The sequence below is a fragment of the Protopterus annectens genome, chromosome 11.part0 (genome assembly GCF_019279795.1).
Source record: "Protopterus annectens isolate FY-2018-M chromosome 11.part0, PAN1.0, whole genome shotgun sequence".
Taxonomy (NCBI): Eukaryota; Metazoa; Chordata; order Ceratodontiformes; family Protopteridae; genus Protopterus; species Protopterus annectens.
Window position 1 is genome coordinate 738,454,330 of NC_056745.1, and position 17,447 is coordinate 738,471,776.

A 17,447-nucleotide genomic window follows, 5' to 3' on the forward strand; every position below is an offset into this window, starting at 1 on the left:
CATGGTCTTGATTTTGTAATCTGTTATACCTCACCCTAAGGATGGATGTATGGTGAGCCATTATTCATAATCCATATCTTTAAGTTTACCGGGTCTATATTTAATGTTCGAACATTCAAAATTCTGAGTGGCATATGGTTGACACCATACGATCAGATTATTGAATGTTCGAACATTGTAACAGAGATCTCTGTACAGCACGGAATGGGAAGAGCTCCCTTTTCTGAACAGTAGCGTGATCCCGGAGCTGGTATATTTAAAGAATGGGGGGTGTGGGGGTGCAAGGGGCTTGCCCCCCTGCTTAAAATGTTCAGGTAGGTGTTTTGCGTAGTTTTTTTTTTTATTAGATATTTAAACTTTTGCAAGTTTGATCATAGGGTGTCGACCATATGACAGTCAAACTTTCAAAACTTCATTTATCTAATACAGACCCAAGTTCACCTACTTTTCTGGGATTACTTAACTCCTACTCTTCTCCCATAACGTTCTGCAACTTCTCTCTTCCTACAAATCTGGGTGTGCCCTCGAATACTGAGCACAGACGTATAACACAGAACAATCTCCCTAAAGTCTCTCCAGGCCCTTATTGATGTGAATTGGGGAGGTTGGGTTGGGATGTTGAAGTGGGCAGACCTGGATCTCTATGAAACCTACAAGTCTGTAAAAGTACAAAACAGGAAAGCTCTGTCTTTCCAGTCTTTTGCAACTGATTAATGAGCAATTTAACTTTTTACAGCTTTCTGTGATATAAAAGTAAATCTTACAATACCTATATTTCTTTTGAGATGAAAAATCTCCTAATTTTAACTAAAATCTGTATGTCAACTGAATACTGGTCAAGGCAGGCTCTGTTAGTGATTATGGAACAAGAGATTGTATTTTTCTGAGTTTATTAATTTGTTATTTTTCAGCAAGTCGGAGCTCAGTTCATGCAAACTTGCCAATGTCTACACAACAGAAAGGTCTTTTCATCTTGATGTCACATTCTGTCTCAAAATATTGCATTTCAAAGGTTTACAGTTGACATATAAATTAGGCAACTACAATCCCTGTTGCAGTTTTATATTTTTGGGAAAGACATTGGAATAAATAACCCTCACATTGCTGTCCAATATCTATATGTACACACACACACACACACACACACACACACACACACACACACACACACACACATCTCCCTATCTACCTCTAATAAACACACAAACCATGTAACTATCTACTTGCTATACACACTCAATCACACACACACACACACACACACACACACACACACACACACACACACACACACACACACACACACACACACACACACACACACACAAACACAGATGCACACACACACACACACACACACACACACACACACACACACACACACACACCTCCCTATCTTCCTCTAATACACACAAACCATGTAACTATCTACTTGCTATACACACAAAATCATACACACACACACACACACACACACACACACACACACACACACACACACACACACACACACACACACACACACACACAGAATCATAGCTAGGTCAATGCCGAAGACGATACTAGCATTTAAATCTCATCACAATTCTCTTTTGGTTTCTAAAAAAATGGTAACAGTGTAGTGGGAGTTTGAAAGTAATTTGTTCATGGGAGTCTATAAATCTTTTCATTTGTGATGATTTTGCATTTTATTCATTAAATTAATAGCCCTCTTTGTAAAGCTTGTTTTCTGCTTGGTGTATATGGAATTAATGATAACTGTACAACTGGGTACGATGCTTTTCTTCAGCATCTGAAACTGCATATTTTCTGAGCCTTCTAAAGCAGAGATTATAATGTTTGAAAAACTAAGTGGAAACAAGTTAACTGCTTTGCAACATGCAAGAGTTAACTGTATTATGACACTTTAATTAGCAAATATCCTGACTAACCTTACTTCCTTTTGGTACTTGTTGCAGAGCTCCAGAAATCATTCTTGGCTTACCATTTTGGGAAGCAATTGATATTTGGTCACTTGGCTGTATTATTGCAGAATTGTTCTTAGACTATCCTCTATACCCTGGTGCTACAGAATATGATCAGGTAAGGTTTTGTATAGCTGTGAAAAGAGGAACTTTATTAATGCAGGGTGTCTCAGTTAATGTCTTGAACTTCTGTTTTTATCTTACCTTGCCTTGTGCTGGTCTAACAGAGGTGACTTTTGCATCTATTGGCTCCTTATTGAAATTCTGGTACTCAGATTGCAGAGTCTCAAAACAAAGAAAAAAATGGACTGAAAATTTTGAATATGGTTGTTCTTTTGAAAACTTATTTGGCACCCACCAATCCACCAAACTCATATATACCAACTTCGAAATCACCATACCACTGAGAAAAGGATATATTAAAAGAAATGGTTATCTTGGACTTAATATATGCAAATCCATTTTTTTTGTCTTTTAGTTTCCATATTTTGTGTTTTACCATTCCTAAGTCTCAACATTTCAAATAGCTACCATTTTATTTCATGTTTTTAATTGTTGTAACAGCAAGTAAAACAACTGAAGTAGAAGTCACCACGACAGTGAATAAAATAAAACTGTATTTATTATCAGAACAAGCGCTTTCACGTACTACCAAGGTATGCTTCTTCATGTTTATAAATCAGTTCATTCTGGCAAATATTTATATACAAGATATTTTACCTAATGAATCAATTAATCAATTGAGATAGCTCATCAACTATTCCAGTATTTCATTTTAAAGCAGCATGATTCACTAAACTTATAAAACACACAATGAAATAAAGCAGAGTAAAATAGTATAATATAAAAGTAAAAATAGTACTTGCCATTGTTAAATAACATATATTCAATACTTATTCATTGCAAAAATGCAAAATATATGATATAAATATATAGATATATTTAAACCATTCAATTCATATGTCGCTGAAAATTTCATATTAACATATATAAATAAATAGCATTGCAAAAAAACATATATATAAAACTATTACTTTGAAACTAAAAATAGCTCCTTGATAGTTCCAAACATAGAACATAAGAAACATGAAGAATTGAAAATATATATCCAGAATAAATGTCCGGCACATCAATGAAGCACTCGTACAGACTAACTACATATATTAAAAAACATCTCAAATATTTAATATACTGTCAATGGAGACCAACGCCCATAATTCATCTACGCCTAGCCAATATTGGCTTTATATTTACTGCCTGGTTAAGTCCTGGTTCAATATGTGCTCTCAGCCTTAGAATCCAATTTAATTCAACCAGCTCTAAATAGCCCATGTTATCGCCTTCCTGTTTACTTTTATTTACTATCTGTAGTACCCTAAATTTAAAGTCATGATCATGGAATGCATATTTATGTTTAGCCAAAGCATTTGTTAAAATCATTTTCCTCATATCATAACTATGGTTATAAATACGATCTTTTAGCCTTCTAGATGTTAGCCCCACATAATATGCCTCGCATGCAACACAGGTAGCCAAATATACTAAATTCTTAGAATTGCACGTTGCATAAAAATTAGGTATGAATGTATACTCTAAATATGGTACAGTGAATTGTTGATTTTTAGAAATAAAGTTGCACATATTGCAACTGTTGCATGGATATGTTCCATGTCTCAAAGACTGTCTAAGATCAAATACAGGTCTGTTTAATTTTTCAATACACAATAATCTCTTTAGACTTTTACTATTCCTATATCTAAAAGTAGGTCTTTTACCAACAACCTCTGCTACTTGTGCATCTAATAACAATACCTTCCAGTTTCTTCTAATGATATTATTAATGTGTTTAATATCATTAGTATATCTGGTTGTAAAAGCTACCTTAGTATCATGCTGGTAAGTTTTGCATAAGTTTTTTGTTCTCTGTCTTTCATTTATCTGAAATTTAGAACAAAAGGTTGAATTTTTCACATCTTTAATCAGAGAACTAGAGTATCCCCTGTTAACAAAAAACCCCTCTATTAAATTTAATTGTACATCACTATCTTTATCATTGCTACATAGACGGGAAATTCTTAAAAACTGACTCTTAACAATGTTCAGGAATATATGGCGTGGATGCATGCTATTATAGTGTAATATTGCATTTCTCCAGCAGGGTTTCCTGTATAGAGTAGTGGAAATTGCACCATCCAATTTTATAAAAATTGTAACATCTAGAAAATCTATCTTATTAACAGATTTCTCCATGGTAAACCTCAAGAAATCAGTTGTAGATTCTAGATAGGGGACCAAATGTCTCAATAATTCATCATCTCCTTTCCAAAGTATTAATACATCATCTACGAAACGTCTGTATAGTAAGATATGCTTGAAAAATGCACTATCAAACAAAAACCTACATTCCCATTGATACATCACTAGATTAGCATAAGAGTTTGCACAGGGGGTGCCCATGGCTACCCCCCAAGTCTGTGCATATAAAGTGTCTTGAAATAAAAAGATGTTATTGTTCAAAACTATCTCTAGTAGTGTACAGATCAACATTTGAGAGTCATTATCAAGTGTACCATCTGCATGTATAAATTCCCTGATAGCCTCGATCCCATACTCATTAGGGACAGCTGTAAAAAGATTTTTGACATCCAATGATACCAAAATAATCGATGAAGGTAAAACATTGTCCACAGCTAGGGTCTGTAAATCATTTAGAAGTTCATGGGTATCTTTTAAAATGGTAGGTATTTTTCTGGCTAAGGGTCCCAATTTAGATTCAATGTAACAAGAATCTCAGTTACCCATTTTTCACCAGATACTATTGGTCATAGAGGAGGTGGAAAAACCCCTTTGTGTACTTTAGGAAGGCCTTTAATCACAGGAATAAACGGGGGATCTAGCAAAAAATATTCATATAGTTCCTTAGAAATTTGTCTGCACATGAGAAGGTCATATAAAGTAACCTGGACCTGTTTCACAATGTATATTAATTGCTTATACTCTATACATTTATAAACTGCATCATCATTCAGTATATCTAACATTAGCTTAATGTATAGGGTGGAGCCCATTACCACTATACCTCCACCCTTATCAGCTGGTTTAAATACTGAGCTTAAATCCTGTTGTAAGCTCTTGAGTGAAAGTTTCTCATTTGCATTTAAATTATGAAACACATGCTTAGATTTACCTTTAGAAAAATAATCGTATAGATCTTGTTCACATAACCTTGCAAAACATTCAACATTAGGCGAAAGAGTGGGTATAAACATACTTCTACATTTAAATTGTTCACCAGTGTTAGAGTTAGACGTATTAGCGTCTTTAAACAATAATTTTAATGTGAGGGTTCTCACAAAGAGATGTAAGTCAATGAGAACCACTGAAAGGTTACTACCCTGGGATGGAATAAAGGATAGTCCTTTGTTCAGAAGATCTACTTCATACATAGTTAGTTCACGACTCGAAAAATTAAATACGAGTTGCCTCAGTTCCTGTTCTTTCTCCTTACCTCGGTTATCTCCCCCGAGTGCTTCCTCTTTCTTCTTCCTCGACTGTTGGACCGCATCGATATTCGGGCTCTGTATTCTACTGGTAATGGCAAAAAAGCATTTTGAGTTGATCCTGTAGCAAGTTTTGGTCTCGCTCCAAGGGAATTCGATTCCTTTAGAGCTTGTTGATTGGGTGGTGGCATTTCACCCACTGGCAACTCATCTTGCTTCCTGGTGCTTATCGATGATGTCATTTCCGTATTAATCGGACTCAAGGACTCTAAAGAATCTGTTGCATTGATAATACTGTTATCAGCATGGGGCAGATGATTTTGTCGGATGTTAGATTGATCACCAGGCTTAGGCCAAACAAAAATTTGTCCAGATTAAAAAATCATGATAGTCTCTCTGTAGATTTTATATTTCATTTGCTGCAGTCTATCACTATACGCGATGACTTGTACAAACATTGCATCAAGTTTTTTCTCATAAACTTCTCCTTTATATTGATTCAGTAGATCTTTATGCAAAGCATCTACTTTTGTGACAAGCTCATTTTCAATTGGAGTAAAGTAATCAATCAAAAGTTTTATATATTGATTACTAAAATCTATATTCAATTGTTGCCACTTTCTCAGAAGTTCATGGTGGCTATCACCATAGGTGGGCATGCATAAGACTCGCATGCCGCGAGGTATCACATGGAAATGGAGGCATGCTTCCAAATGCCTTCTCTGCCAAATTAGTCTATGTAATTTATACAAATCATTCTCAAGTTCCCTGAGACCATTATAAAATTCTTTAAGGCTTTCCACAGTACCTGTATTACTTAAGGTGGTAGGAAGATGCAGTTCTAAGTTCAATAATGGATTATCACGTTGATGAAAGATGTTATTCCAATCACTGACATTACTCTTAATTCCAGGGTTATAGTCAAGTTCAATTGTAGGTGTTTCCATCGTGTGAAGGTAGAAAAATCCAAAAAGGAGAGCAACGAAAATAATAGATACAAACAGGATACTACCATCCAAAGACTTCCACCAGAACAAAAAATCGGCTTAACAGCAAGTAAAACAACTGAAGTAGAAGTCACCATGACAGTGAATAAAATAAAACTGTATTTATTATCAGAACAAGCGCTTTCACGTACTACCAAGGTACGCTTCTTCAGATTTATAAATCAGTTCATTCTGGCAAATATTTATATACAAGATATTTTACCTAATGAATCAATTAATCAATTAATCAATTGAGATAGCTCATCAACTATTCCACTATTTCATTTTAAAGCAGCATGATTCACTAAACTTATAAAACACACAATGAAATAAAGCAGAGTAAAATAGTATAATATAAAAGTAAAAATAGTACTTGTCATTGTTAAATAACATATATTCAATACTTATTCATTGCAAAAATGCAAAATATATGATATAATATAATATAAATTATATAAATATATAGATATATTTAAACCATTCAATTCATATGTCGCTGAAAATTTCATATTAACATATATAAATAAATAGCATTGCAAAAATACATATATATAAAACTATTACTTTGAAACTAAAAATAGCTCCTTGATAGTTCCAAACATAGAACATAAGAAACATGAAGAATTGAAAATATATATCCAGAATAAATGTCTGGCACATCAATGAAGCACTCGTACAGACTAACTACATATATATTAAAAAACATCTCAAATATTTTAATATACTGTCAATGGAGACCAGCGCCCATAATTCATCTACGCCTAGCCAATATTGGCTTTATATTTACTGCCTGGTTAAGTCCTGGTTCAATATGTGCTCTCAGCCTTAGAATCCAATTTAATTCAACCAGCTCTAAATAGCCCATGTTATCGCCTTCCCGTTTACTTTTATTTACTATCTGTAGTACCCTAAATTTAAAGTCATGATCATGGAATGCATATTTATGTTTAGCCAAAGCATTTGTTAAAATCATTTTCCTCATATCATAACTATGGTTATAAATACGATCTTTTAGCCTTCTAGATGTTTTTAATTGTTATTTATTTAAGGCACATTATAATTTTGGGGTTTTGTGGGCTGCTTGAACACGTAATTAAATGCATAAATGAGAAATTTTGTAATTTTTTTAGTTTCATTTACCTTCCATGAACTTTACAAGTCAAAGCTCAAAGCTCCCTTCTCATGAGCTTGTTGGCTGGCATCCCAAAAAGCATGCCCAAAGCATTCAAAGATACTTTACAGCACAGATGGATAAGATAGGCCTAGCTGCAGTGAGTGTGTATCTCAATATTTTCACTGGTTAGTGCTTTGTTGGGAGCCAGGCTATTATTCATTCTCTTACTCATCTAGAATAAGAAAATTTGCCTACCCTTTCCCCTTATAAAAGCAAGGGGAATCAACATAGGTGGAGGTGTGTAGGTTGGTTAGTGAAGTTAGCTAAATGCTTGCCTTCACCCACAAGTGTGGATGAATTAGGAATCAGGAAGGATTTTCTGGTTTTCTCAAAGGGTTTGAAGTGTTTGCCATTCTCCTCATTCATTATGGATTAGTGAAGCCAAATTGGTTGTTACAGTCATTGTGGTCCCAGATTTGAGCTTGAAAGGTAATGGCTTTTATGCTCGGGATGTGGTAAAAGCTTACGCAACCTTATGAATGCTTCACTTTACATATGTGACATGTTTATATATGATCCCTTTTCTCTTCCCACTTGCAAAATCTAGCCAGCTTTAAATTTCTACTTTACTATTATTCTGCAATCCATGACTACAATGCTGTATATTTTCATTCTTTTTAGATTTATGGATGACAGAGACTGTTTTATTTACTTAGTGAAATCTGTCAAAATCTTGCATGAATGTTCTCACTGGTTTCATAAACTGAGGCCACGTCTGTTTCTGTATGCTGGAAGAATATAAAATAAAGGGAGATGGTGTGTGAACCTTGGTTGTGTATTTCTAAAACCATATTAAATAATCATCAATACAATCATCAGTACAGGAACACTAGTACTACTAAGCACTGACTAGCTTGACTAAGGACTGAGGGACAGTAGGACTGTTTCTGACAGTCTACATCCATGTCTTTATTGTCTACATGCACTAAACTCTTCCCCAGTGGTGATAGTTTCATCTCAGAGTACAGTAAATTTTAACAATTGTTGCTATTACTTTCTTGACAAATGATTTTATGAGACTTGTCATTCTAAAAGACCCCACTTGTTCTTAGGAGGAGATTTCTTAATTTCCCTTATCCTCATAATGGATTATTACACACACACACACACACACACACACACACACACACACACACACACACACACACACACACACATATATATATATATATGCGTGTGTGTGTGTGTGTGTGTGTGTGTGTATATATAGATAAATATATATATATATATATATATATATATATATATATACATATGTATATATGGGTCCTTTATCAGATTATCTAAATTTTGAAACTTTGAACATCATACAGTTGAGATCATATGATAAACGTTTTGAAACTTTGAATGTTTAGAATGGAGCTCGCTGTACAGCGCAGAATGGGAAATTTTACCGTGTTTTTTCTCACTGTACTGCGATCTATGGGTTGGTATATTTAATTAGCAGGGAGTGTGGGGGATGCAGGGAGGCTTGCCCCACCCTGAAAATAAATGTAAAAAAATTGTTTTTATTTTATTTTTGAAATTTCAAAACTTTGATCATATGGTCTTGGATGTATGATGTCCGAAGTGTTGAAACTTCGATAATCTGATAGGAACCCATATATATATATATATATATATATATATATATATATATATATATATATATGACAATATTTAATTTCGTTGATTCTACCTTTGGTTGGCATTTATTTAGTCAACAAAATTAGGTTGACTGCACAGATTGTCAACAGATGTGGGAGAGGAAAATATGCTCTTTCCCCTAACATTGTGTGATCTTGGAGTTGATATATATAATTAGCAGGGGTGATGGGACACAGCCCACAACATGAGGGGTGCAGGGGCCCTCCTCAAAAAAAAAACAATGTTTTAATCTATTTTTTTTCACTTTTATTTTTCAGCATTATTCAAGTTAGATCAGATGAAGTCGTGTACATATAGGGCAAAAGCGCTCAACCATTTTTATTTTATTACAAAATAAATTTTTCTTCACCAAGTCATGTGGATGTTAAGAGCATTTCCTGACATGGACTTATCTTGAATTATGTTGGTGGCTCCACTTTTGGCATTAATGAACAACTGAGCATTTATTGAATTGCCTACATTGGTGGTTTTACTTTTGGCATTTTGAAGCAGTTGAGTTTTTTTCTGTCTGGTGGTCCCTTCTTGGAAGTTCAGCACTATGTGAGCCATATTTTGTTTTTATTGTGGTCCTTTGTTAAGGTCTGCATGCATGGTCACAAGCTGTCTTTTTGTTTCTGAAATACAAAATATTTCACAAGATAAAACATACACTTATGAATAAAACAATAAATGTATCAGAAATATACATAGACAAGTTTCATACTTACAAAAAAGATAACAGATATACAGCAAATACAGATGTAACAGAAATTCACATGAGATATTTTTGGGTAGTTATAGTTGTTATAAAAGAGTATGATGTCCTGATGTTACAGTGTTTATATAAAGATGAACATGTGATGCTACATTTACAACAGCTTATAAAGATAAATGTGTTGCAGCATTTGCAAGATATTTACACTTTATGTACAGAAGCTCTAGAGTTTCAGGACTTGCATGGAAAGTGCTCAGAAGAAGGGCGGGTGTGAGGGTAGAGAGTGAAACAGTTAAGAGTTAGCTGGTTAAGTGATATGCAAACTCACTTGGTTTGGCCTGATTAAAGCAATGTTTTTTGAGTTGCACTTCAGATTTGGGGTATGTGTTAATTACCTTTAGGTCACTTGGGAAAGGCTGTTACAGAGCTGATACCTGTGTGGAGAAGGCATTAGCAGTGGAATGAAGTTTGGTTGGACAGGTATTGAAGGATGGAGTAGACTCGAATAGTTTCTTAGGTTGTATGTTGAATATCTTTCATTAAACATCATCAGCTATTTAATGTTTTAGCATTAAGAAAAAAACAGTATAATTGTTCCAAATGAATACATGTCAATAAAAAAAGTTTCCTGAGAGTTTTAGCTTTGTCAGTTTGTTAAATATGCAAAACACATTTACTTTTTCAAGATATGATAAAAACTTCTTAAAGCCACACTGAAAGCAAACCATGAGGAAAAAATGGTTTATACGATTTTACCTAGGAAAGTATTTTTAAAATCATAGTAAGAACATCCTGCATTCAGCCTTTACTGTGGTCAAACCTTGTTGTTAAGAGGTGGTTCATTCTATTTGTTGCTCATGTATGAGGTAAATTATTGCATTTTGATGACTGTGTTAAGTAACTGAACCAGGCCAGTCTAGCTACTGACTGTTGTAATAAATGTTTATCATACTGATCACTGCTTCAGTAGCCTTAGCTAAATGGGTTGTATCCTGCCAAGAATACAACAGCCAGCCAGCTTCCAAAGCTTCAGGGTACCTTCCACATGCTCAAACTATTTGGCAGCATGAGCTAAGCTGCTTGAAAAACTCAAGTTTGAGCGCTAGGCCCTTCAGAGCTTTCCTGCCAATAAAGACAGTCCTCCTCTGTGGGCTTTTGGGAACTGATGATTGGCTTGTGCTGTTCCATTGCTGGGCAGCTAAGTTCCCTTTAGAGAAAAACCTGCTGCTTTTAAAATTTTATTGTTTAATTATACTTTCTTGGTTAAGAAAGTTATTTTTCTTCTAGGAGTTGGTGCTGTAATGGACTGTCTTGAAACTTAACTGAATTTTTAAATATCAGTGCTCTTTTTCCTTGTCATTTTAAAACTTGTTAAAATAATTTAAAACTTTTTTCTGTGGACAAATCATCCTTGTTTTACTTTTTGGGATTGGAAAAGTGTAGTAAAGTGCACACTTTTTTCTGTCTTTTTATTGGGAAAAAGAGATGCTTCACAACCTTAAAATTTTACAGCCATCTGCTGCTTGTTTTCCCCAGGAAAGAGGCACAGTTTTTGGCTTAACCATGTAACAACCTACCAGTTCCATGGCTGGTCCTACTTCCAGCCACAAAAGGTATATGTTAAGCAAACAGCCATTGCCACTACAGCAGGCTAGCAATTTGCCTGATCACAGGCGAGTAACTCTGCTATTGCAAAAGCTGGTTCCTCAGACTATTCATATTTTGCCTTGAATCCCTGTTGTGTAGCACCTTTGGACACTATGGATTGGGGGTTATCACATCCTCTGAGGCTGTTGGGATCCCCTCAATGGGCAAGGGAGAACCTGTCTTGTTGGTTTCTGGGAGAGAGAACAGGGACATCTTCTCTGTTTAGTCAGAATGTTGTGACTATCCCCAGGAAAGGTGCTGTTGCCATTAACAACTCTATTGGCCCCACTTTTCCCAACAAAAAGAAACAGAGAACTAAACATATATCTGCTCCTACTCAAATTTCCCCAGACAGGAGTAGTTTATTAGGTCTGTCTCATGCTCTAATTCAGACTATTGATCCTTCTTAAAAGGTGGTTTCTGATAAAAAAGAAAGTAATGCCTCCTTCCCTGAAGAGATTCCAGATTATGAATATGGACAGGAAGATAAAATGACAGATGCTGGATTTTCCCCTTAGATTTCTGATTCAGATTCAAATCACAGCATGGTATCTGATTCTCTGTGTAAGGATTTCTTTTTTTTTCGGAACTATTTCCAGAGTGTAGTGTTTTCAGGGGGAGAAGACAGAGGTTTCTCAGTCCCTTGAAAAATACTATGAGCTATTATGAATGGAATTTCCTAAACCTTCTCACTTCCTCTAGTGTTGTCAGCATTGGAGGATGTGTGTTTCACTGCCTGCAATTTTCCTGATAGTCAGCCTGCTGCCCCTAAAAAGGCAGCTAGATTATATAAAGTTATTTGGTCCTTTAAGTTTTTATGCAGTTATCCCAAATGATATCCAGCAGTTATAGATTTAATTAATCCTACTTATGCTAAATATTGAGTTAATTCCAATCCTAGACTTTCTTAGAAGGATGGTAAAATAATTGATGTAAGTATGGAAAAAAGTGCATACTTCTGCAACTTTAATTTTCAGAATTTTTAATTGTCAGGCTCATATGTTAAACTTTGTTTCAATTGTGAAAGTATAAGGAATGTTTTGTCTGCAGTTTATTTTTGTTGGTAAAAATCTGCTTTAATGGTTTTATTTTCTTCCATTTCACAGGTCACTACCCATTGTTTAAAGTGTGGGTATGACTCTTTAGATACTTCGTACACTGCTATGGCCATTAGTACTGTTTTGAAGAGGTTTGTCAGGCTGCTTTATCAGAACCTCTTAGATATGAAAAATGAGACTTCTCCTTTTGATAGAGGTATAGTTTTTAGCCCCTCTGATGCAGAGGTTATCAAAAAATGTGACACAAGTGTAAGCTGATACAGGGAGTCACTCAGATTTCTCAGCCCTCCTTTTTCAGACTTTGCAAGGGATTCTCTACCCCCTTGTCCAATTTTTGCAAGAAACAAAATAAACAATCTCAGCAAAATGCTAGTAAACCAATGTTTAAGATGCAAAGGCAAGGAGGTTCAAAAATGAAGGCAGGAAACCTCCCAAAACAAAGGGCTAACCGGCCAGGATGCTGATTTAAGGGATTGTGTCCCCTTTCCCTTGCTGGCAGTCCATTTTCCCTTCCAGAAAGTCTGAATCTCCACTTCTGTCTTTGGCAACATATAGTTTCAGACAAATAGATTCTGAAGATTATTTATTAAGGTTACAGATGACATTGGGGAGAATTTCTTCCTTTTCAGGGAGTAATTCCTCATCCTGCCCTTCACCATATGTAATAGGAGGTAATACAGCCAATTAATTCTTCCCAGTTTGGGAAAGGATTTTATTCAAGGATGTTTTTAGTTTCAAAGAAAGAAACTGCCTGAAGATCAGTTCTGGATTTTTCTTTCCTAAACCAATTTGTGATAGTGCTCAAGTTTACAATACTGCCATTTTCCAACCTATTATTTCTTTTCCTCATTTAAGTTTTCTGGTGATGCTGGATTTAAAAAAGTACTTATCATCACATCAATGTTCATTCAGCTGAGGTGTTTATTAAGGTCTTGTGTGCCTGGATCACATTATTAGCTCTCTGCCTTAACCTTTGGATAATCCACTGCACCAAGAGTGTTCAAAACGTGTCTAGCGTCAATTACAGCTCATTGCAGGTTACAGGGTGTTCAATTTTTTTCACATTTAGACGGCTTACTTATTTTTGCAGAATCTTTATCAAGGCATCAGGAATCTTTCACTTGGGTGAGAGATCTCTTACACAAGCTGAGATTTCAAGCAAGCATTCAAAAGTCTCTTTTGACTCTATCACATGGTATTGTGTCTGTTAGACACCTCAGTTTAAAGATCATTTCTTCCAAAGAAAAAAAGAATAGATATATATCTAGATCTTTTTCTAGGGTTTTCCACTCAGGCTGCACTCTTTGCAAAGCAATACCTACAGATTTACATCTCATGGTTTCTATGATTCTCATGATATCACTTGCAAGACTCTACATGTAAGAGATATAATGGTATTTGAAGTCGCTTTTTTTCCAACACCAACACCCATTTTCTTTTCAAATCCCAGTGCTGGGATATTTCAGAAGAGAAATCACTTGGTGGAGACAGCAAAATATCCCTAAATCCAGGTCTTCTCTTATCTCAGTTTCCCCCCCTCTTTGAAGCATTCAGTCACTACAGACTCTTCAAACTGTGCTTGAGTAGCAGTGTCAGAAGGGATAAAAGTACAACGTGTTTGGGACACCAGTAATAGATGCAAGGACTAAATATAAAAGAGATACATGCTCTAATTGAGACACTCAACTCTCTGAATCATCTGTGCACCCCTGGACCACTTCATGTTGTTACAGACAATACCACAGTCATGTTCCTTCAACAAGTAAGAGGGAACCAGGTCTTAACCCCCTTCAAAGGCTAGCCGTGTTCTCTTGGGATATTGTTTTACAGCACAATCTCATTCACAAACATTCTACATTTCATCAGAGCATAATTGTTTGGCAGACAAGGTGAGAAGGACAAAGGCAGACCCTCACAAATGGAAACTAGATTAGGGGTCTTCCAAGATTTCATCCATCTGTGGGGAGTTCCTCAACTAGACCTTTTTGCATCTTCTCTATACAATTAAGTAGAAAAAAATCTGCTTCAGGACTCTATGCAAGAAAGCTTGGAAGATAGATGCCTTTTCCTTTCCTTGGACAAGAATGCTCCTGTTTGCTTTCTCACCCTTCCCACTGATATCTATGGTACTTCTGAAGATGCAGAAGGAATCCCCCAAGATCACTGTGGTGACTCCCTTCTGACCCAGACAACTGTATTTCTCCTTTCTTTTGGAAGTGGCCAGGGGCAATTAACACAAGCTTCCTCACAGACTGGATCTACTCACACAAGAACAGAGGTGCTTGATGCACCCCGGCCCCAATCAACTTCAACTGACTGATCTGATGTTAGGGTCTTAATTCCATTTAGGCACCTGTTTACTGAGCACATGCAGCAGGTTTTAATGGAGGCAAGAAAGCCTGCTACTTAAAACTCATATGTTAGCAAACAGAAAAGATTTTCTAATTGGTGACAACAACATGAGCATCACCCATTCAGGGTTGGTGTTTGGTTTCACAATATTTGTGAATTACTCTCCTGTGGCCTTTCTTACTCCTCCATCAAGATTAATTTGTTGGCCATTTCAGCATGTCTGCCCATGGATCCCCCTCTTTCAATACATTCTCACGCAAAAGTGTTTTTGAAAGGGGTTTTACATAAGAGATCCCCAAGAAAACTGGTCGCGCCTCTTTAGATTTTAATTTTGTGTTCACGAAGCTAACACTCCATTTGAACAAGCTCATCAGGCTGACTTGAGGTTCATAACATGGAAAACTGTTTTACTTATTACTCATACCTCTGCAAAAAGAGTATGTCAGTTGCAAGCACATATGGTAAGTCAGTCCTGTCTCATTTTCCACAGAGACAGGGTTTCGTTGAGAACTAATCCTTCTCTTATGCCTAAAGTGGTATCCCAGTTTACTTTAAGCTAAGCTGTCCATCTCTTTGTTTTCTTTCATAAACCCAAAAATGAGGGAGAAAGGATACTCCATACCTTGGATGTCCGCACACAACTCAGGTACTATCTTGACAGGACCAAATCTTTCAGATCTTTTGATCAGTTGCTCATTTCTTGTGAAGGTAAGAAGATGGGACAACCTGTGTCTAAACACACTATTTCCAAATGGTTGTTTCAGGCTATTACCTTTTGTTAGTCTCACCAAAGCAAAACTATTACAAACATGGTGGAGGCTTATTCTACAAGGACCTTGGCTTCATCTATGGTATTTTTGGAAAGAGATTTCTTCAACTGTAGTGATAAAAAAATCTCATTGGAATGATTAGGCAGCAACCCCATCCCCCTTAACTTCATGTGAATCCAAAAATCCAATATATGTTGAACCAATGTATCTCATCTGCATTAGTTATCAAAGACATCTATCACTGACAAAAAATCATATTCATATTATGGCTTCAGCAAAGAACCCAGAAGAGAATAACTGACCTGACAAATTAGGAGCTCAAGAACTATCACCCGTACTATTATCAAACCCTCCAGAAATGGAAACTGCAGCAAAGCTGCTGAAATATTACCTGAAAATGACCATTAATTCACAATTTTATCAACATTAAGTCAGAGCAACTGCAGACAATGCCTTGCCAAAGGAAGCAATTCAACAAATCTCTCTTACTTTGTGTTATTTTTAAATATGCTTGCTTAGTCTTCTCTTTTCTTGCAGGATATCTTTGCCAGTCTCTGTATCCCCCGGGGTTGGCTATTAGTATGTGAATGATAACTTTCATTGTGGTATGTTTTTTGAGTTGTACAGCTTTTCAAGCATAGGATAACCAAGAGATGTTTTGCTGACGTGTATATTTTATTTCAGTGTAGTCAGCTTTAACAACAAGTGTTATCTATTGGAAATGCATCCATTGAATGTAACTTATTTTTTCCTGTACTGTTTTTGTAATGTTATATCATAGTCATTAGACTAAATGTGTTTGCTTTAAGAATGATGCATTCTTTCTCCCCTATTCACTCCGCACTGTAATTACCAGATTCCTGAATAGGCTACTGGCAAATGAACAGGACACTGGTTACAATTCAGGCATATAAGTACAGTGTAAGCATACGATACAATACTATATCTCATTCTTTCTTTCTTTCTTTCTTTCTTTCTTTCTTTCTTTCTTTCTTTCTTTCTTTCTTTCTTTCATCTTGCAGATTTGGTACATTACAGATACTCAAGGTTTGCCAGAAAGTCACCTGCTGAATGAGGGAAGATGGGTAAAAAAATATTTTAAAATACTACATAGCTCATGGCGACTTAAGGTGATAATTGATTGCTTCTTTATCAAGGAATATATGCAATGAAATGTGACCCACTAAAGTGCAGTGAAGAATGGATGTTCATCTTACTGATCACTGCTACAGTAGCCTTATCTATATGGCTATATCTTGCCATGGATATAACAGCTGGCTAGATTCCAGTGTTTCAGAACACCTTCCATGCACTCAAACTATTAGGCAGCTTGAGCTGAGCTGACTAAAAACACAGGATTGAGTGCTGAGCCCTTCAGTGCTTTCCTGCCACTGAAGAGAGAGCTCCTCTGCAGGCTTTCAGTGATTAACAGCTGGCTTGTGCTGTTACTTTGCTGGGCAGATAAGTTATCTTTTGTGAAAAAAAAATTATTTAATTGTACTTTCCTGGATGGGAAAGTTATTTTTGTTGTAGACGTTTGTGTTTTAATGGACTGTCTTGAGACTTAACTGCATTTTTAAATGGGAGTGCACTTTTTTCCTCTACATTTAAAAGTTGTTTAAAACAGTTTATAACTATTTTTGTTTGAAAAAAAT

General features: G+C 35.8%; 1 long non-coding RNA gene across 2 annotated transcripts in view; it reads left to right on the forward strand.

The window, feature by feature from the left end:
- Window positions 1-1,962: 1,962 nt before the first annotated feature.
- The window catches only part of LOC122814837, a 43,538-nt gene continuing 28,053 nt past the window's right edge, over window positions 1,963-17,447 (forward strand). For both annotated transcript variants that reach the window (XR_006366905.1, XR_006366906.1), the window contains exon 1: window positions 1,963-2,082. This is a non-coding gene — a long non-coding RNA (uncharacterized LOC122814837). The remainder of the gene's footprint in view (window positions 2,083-17,447) is intronic.